This window comes from Dipodomys ordii, unplaced genomic scaffold (assembly GCF_000151885.1).
Source record: "Dipodomys ordii isolate 6190 unplaced genomic scaffold, Dord_2.0 Scaffold38, whole genome shotgun sequence".
NCBI lineage: Eukaryota > Metazoa > Chordata > Mammalia > Rodentia > Heteromyidae > Dipodomys > Dipodomys ordii.
Window position 1 is genome coordinate 9,873,710 of NW_012267254.1, and position 5,828 is coordinate 9,879,537.

Genomic DNA, 5,828 nt, shown 5'->3' on the forward strand with positions numbered 1-5,828 from the left:
CAATAACTATCATTAAAATAAGGGAAAAAACAAATTGTTTAAATAAGGATACAGGTGGACCCATTGCAACAATGAGATGTACAAGACATTATGTCGAAAAACGAAATTTACAACTTTAGTGAGAGGGGGAGGATCGGGTGGGGGGATGGGAAGGGATGGGAAGGGGAAACAAAGGAGGAGGCAACAATGCTTGATAAGAAATGTACTCATGGAAGTGGCGCTGTAGCTCAAGTGGTAGAGTGCTCACCTTGACCTGAAGAGCTGAGGGACAGTGCTCAAGCCCAGAGTTCAAGCCCCACGACCGACAAAAAAAGTAAGAAAAAAAAAAAGAAATGTACTCGTTATCTCGCCCATGTAATTGTAACCCCTCTGGACGGTATTTTCATAATAAAAAAAAGTTAGACTGATGTGGTTCTATATTACCGATTTTTAAATTCACATTAGAGGCATTTTTAAAAGTAAGAGCTAATGAGGATAATAACTGAAGTAATAAACTCAAGTGGCTGTCTTGCTGCGGCAAAATGAAAAAAAATCCATGAATTACTCTAGAACTAGCAATACAATAAGCAAAATTATGAGGCTAAGAATCGTTTTTAACTGACCTATGCATGTTATACTTCCTTTCAACAAGTGCACGGGAATATATTCTCAGTGTTTTGTACTAGTTTTCTTTCTACCTTACTATAAAACAAATACTATTAATAAATAAATAAATAAATAAAATAATTTCATGGAGGGACATATTTATGTAATAAAATAAATGGAGTCATTAGAGGGAAAGATTAAGTAAAGGGGCCCTACTCCAGGTAGTGAGGTCAAAATTTTCTTTCCTGGATTGATAGCTTTGAGCTGAAACTTGAATAGTGGGAAGGAACCGCACATGGAGACACATTAAAGAAATATATCCAATATATGAAATTCAGGTTTCTCCTGAAACAGCAATTCCCTCTGCTCACTGTTCTCTATTTTATAAACAACACTCAAAGTGACTCTGAGAAACAATTGTAGAATGGATATATCACTATCATTGCCTTGTTATGTTAGAATTAACATGTGCTGTGTATACTATTATTTTTCTCCACTTTATGGGAAAAAAGGGCAAGTGTTCAGGGAGACCAAGCACTGTGGTCAAAACCACCAGAGAGTAGTTTGGCAATTGTGGAGGGGCCCGGAAATCAGACTTCATTCTAAATATCCAAATTACTCATTTTATTACCCATTCTGCCTTAAATCTTGTCAGTAATTGTAAGACTGTGTATGTTAATTATTATCCATGGCAGACAATAAATGTCTATCCAAAAAATTAAGACTTTAATATTTGCTACTTAATAAAAGTAATCAGAATAGAATTTTTTCCCTAAACCTTCATGGTGCCTTTGATCAATATAGAAGATGTGATTAACTTTTTATAGTGCCACATGTTTTACAAGTTTAATTTTGTACCTTTTTTTCAAAATAAGTCAAATTTTAAAAGACCATCATTTCTAATGACTTATATATTATTTACTGCCAGCTCTTGAACCCGAGGCTGAAGGTGCTAAGCATGTCTTCTACCACCAAACTACATACCCAACACTGTTACTGACTTATTTCCAAATGGGTTGAATATTTAATGTCAAAGTGGGAAGTTATAAATACAGGCTTACTTGCTTTGTTTTCTGTTTTGTTTTGATTTTGAGAAGGTCCAACAGGGCTAAAATGCTCATCTGTACTGGCTTAAGCCTGTGGGCTCTTCGTTGACTTTACATCTAGAGCAAAGCATTCCACATGGTCTTCTGTGCAAAACATACTTGGCTATGGCTCACAGGATTTTTTGATATAAAGCATTTCCACAAGCCTTCATATAACAAAATCAGCAATTCATGGGAAGCACATTGCTCTGTGTACCTTTCATTTATCAAAAGTTGATGCGAAACATCTATATTGTTTGTTCAATCTGTTAATTGTATGTTTTCAGCCAAGCTGAACTGACAAGCTAAGATCTGTCCACTCAGATTAGTCTTTAGGGATGTGCTTGTCAATAAGGACTTTAAACTGTTTTATATGTGACCTAAAACTCAAGTAATTCTTCATGAAGTAATATTAGAAAGGCTAACTGTACTTGAACTTTACATTTGCGGCCCATATTAGACTTAAAGTGTAGAATACCTGCTTCAAAGAATGTAGTTTTAATCTCACCATTTATAATTTGGCTAATTTTTAAATGGATTGATAACTTTAGGAAATTTATGATAAAAATAGCATATTTTTATCTGGGCACCTATGGCTTGTACCTGTAATCCTAGATATTCAGGAGGCTGAGATCTGAGGATTGAGATTTTATTCCAGCCCAGGCAGAAAGTTCTTTGAGGTGCTTGTCTCCAATTAACTACTGGAAAAAAATGGAAGTAGAACCATGGCTCAAGTGTTACAGCACTAGCCCTGAACACAAAAGCTTTTTGACAGTACCCAGGCTCTGAGTTCAAGTCCCATATAAGATACACACACACACACACACACACACACATACACACATACACTATTCAAACATTTACAGAAAATTCAGATAAATTTGCATAAGCCATTTTGGAAAGTTGAGTTTTTTTCCTATGTAGCACCTCAAAAATGATTTTCACAACAAACACTGCACTGCTATGAATTTTTAAAAGAATTTTAACATGGTTAATAGTCGTTTAATTAAAGTGAAATCAATGGTCCTATTAGTGCCAGTTTGGCAGGATAGCCTAAAACTAAAACAGTGTTATCAAAGCAAATTATGGGAAAGCTAGCTTCTAAGCTATGTGAATTTGCTTAAGGTTCTTTAAAGGTACCTAATAATAATCGAATTCATTGTCCTCATATTGCTCATAATCAGAATATCTCAAGCACAATTCCACTGCTTTGATTCATTCTGGCTATGATTTAAGGATAGAAAATAAACATTAGAAATTCATGAAATATAAAGTGACCTCATTTTTATTAAAAGAAAAATTTGCTTTTCTTGACTATTTTAAAATATTTTCTCTTTACTATTTTAAAATGTTAAAATTGATCCCCCTTTCCCCCGGGCTGGGAAGATGGCTCAAGGTTAAAGTGCTTGCCTTGCATGCATGAGGCCCTGGGTTCAATTCCCCAGCACCACATAAGCAAAAAGAAAAAAAGCCAGAAGTGGTACTGTGGCTCAAGTGGTAGAGTGCTAGCCTTGAGCTGAAGAGCTGAGGGACAGCGCCCAGGCCCAGAGTTCAGGCCCCATGACAGGACCCAAAAATAAATAAATAAATAAAATAAAATAAAATAAAATTGATCCCCCCTTTAAGTCCAGAGTATTCTTGGTATTGAACAAATAAGTATGCCCTTCTTTCAATTTCTTGTTTCTTGTAGGCACTAGAAATAATTGAATGAATGTGCCTTTACTTATCTGGATACTGTCTATGTGTTTGTGTGTGCATTGCTACGTATAAATACATATATATGTGTATACATATATAGAGAGATATTTATATTTTATTTATTTTTTTATTGGTCATGGGGCCTGAACTCTGGGCCTGGGCACTGTCCCTCAACGCTTCAGCTCAAGGCTAGTGCTGTCCCACTTGAGCCATAGCACCACTTCTGACTTTTGCTGCTTATATGGTGCTGAGGAATCGAATCCAGGGCCTCATGCATGCAAGGCAAGCGCTCTACCACTGAGCCACCTTCCCAGCCCCCCATATATGTATAGGTTTATCCAGATAGATAAAAAAGTTTCTTGGAGGAACACTGATTTGAGCTCAAATGCAGAAAAATTCAAATTATACAGTATTCAATGTATAATAATAGACTATGAATTTCTTGAAAGTATTTAAACTTCTTAGCTCTTGGCTGTACATATAATAGGTACTCAGTAAACGATTCATGAGTAAGTCATCAGTTTCACTTTTTAATTTTACTGTTTTGAATCTAATGCTCAAGTTAGTGGTAAAAAGAGAAATAAGAATTCTTATGATTTGACTCTCAGTATATTCATTGTCCTTTTTTCCTATAATACCAAATTTCTCTAATTTATTCCTCATGCTCCTTTGATTTTAATTTCAAATGATTTGGGACAAGAAGGCCAATGACTGTGTGAGTTTGTCACAATATAAGCCTGTACTTCCCCAAAAAAGTATAGTTACTATACCAAAGCATATTTCCCTACCTTTCAAGATGAATAACTGTTCTGCTAAAATAAGGGCTATTTGGACTTATCTCCCTACTGTAGTTTGAATTTCAACAGTTACAATTGACACTAATGTATAGCACAGCCTTTTCTCATGTTGGGCAACAAGGGGAGCAAGAATGTTTTCTGAATAAAATATCAAGTTGAGTTTCTCTGATATTGTTACTTATGTGCTACTGTGATGCAATGTATAGCCCTTTGGGAAGTACTGACTCAATGATGTACTGGAGTAAAATTTCATGAAGGGTTTTCCAATAAAATACAATATGCCAAATTGAATGGTAAGTTCACATAAGCATTTTTTTCAGTATATGTATTTCCCATATGGGATTTCTTTGCTAAAACTCAAAGCCCAAGGTTACTAGTCACACAAAAGTTCCAAATGATGTCCCAACTTGCTTTCTAGCAGCCTACTCTTCCTTGCTTGGTTTTTCTGTTGAGTCTTAGTGAACTTTCAGAGCATTACTATGGGCCAGTTGTTAATGCTAGCAATTTACACAATCTGTTAACAGATTGGTGATTTAGGCATAATATAAAACTCCCCCAGAACCCTTCAGGAACTGGGGCTAAGCCTTCCACATACTGTTGTTTCAGCCTATTCAAATATATATATATATATATATATATATATATATATATATATATATATATATATATATATATATATACTTTTGATAAACATAAAACTTATGTCCCTGAACTCCATTGAAGGTGTTATTTTCTATAGCTTTTTTATGAAAATATTTTATCTATTCAATTTTATAACTATAACAATATATTAGGATAATAAGCAATCTCTTTCTAGCTACACTTCATATTATACTGCTTCAAAGATTTTGAAATCTTTGCCTAAAGTCTAGTGCCCCTATTTGAGATGCAGTGGGCCATGCATTCCAAAACAAACCAGTGAAAAGTAAAAAATTCATTTAATCTACCCATTTGTAATTTTTAAAAATATTTTTGTCAAATCAATTTTTTGTAGAATGATTTCAGTGAATTTAAATTATAATCATTTAATTAAATTAACATGTACTAGAAACTATCTTCCTATTTGACTGCAATAATAAAAAGTTGAAGTTTGAATAACATTGATCCACATGAGATAAAAATATAGTTTGCCCTTAAGAAAATCTTGTTACCTTCAATGTTTTCCCACCAAAATGACCAGTTGTTTGGACCATTAGTAGGTAGACTAGCACTGGTAAAGAAGGCTGGCTACATGCAAACCTGAAAATCATTTTTTGTTGTGTATGTTTGTAACATTATAATATCTTGCATTTCTTCTTATTTATTTTTTAATACAAAAATATGATTGCCAGTTTGCAGATGAAGATACCAAAGCTCAGGGAGAAGAGATGCCTAATTTTTCTATTGAGACTCAGATTATAATCTTTGTTGTAAATCACACCTTGCTTTAATTTCTATAGAATTTGTTTGAAAACCTACATTGTAATGCATTTCTGTGTCTCAGGAATTTATTGACAGGTGAACTACTAGATTTAAAGGCCCAAGTTTGGGGCTGGGAAGGTGGCTCAGTGGTAGTGTGCTTGTCTTGCATGCATGAGGCCCTGGGTTCAATTCCTCAGCACCACATAAGCAGAAAAAGCCAGAAGTGGCGCTGTGGCTCAAGTGGTAGAGTGCTAGCCTTGAG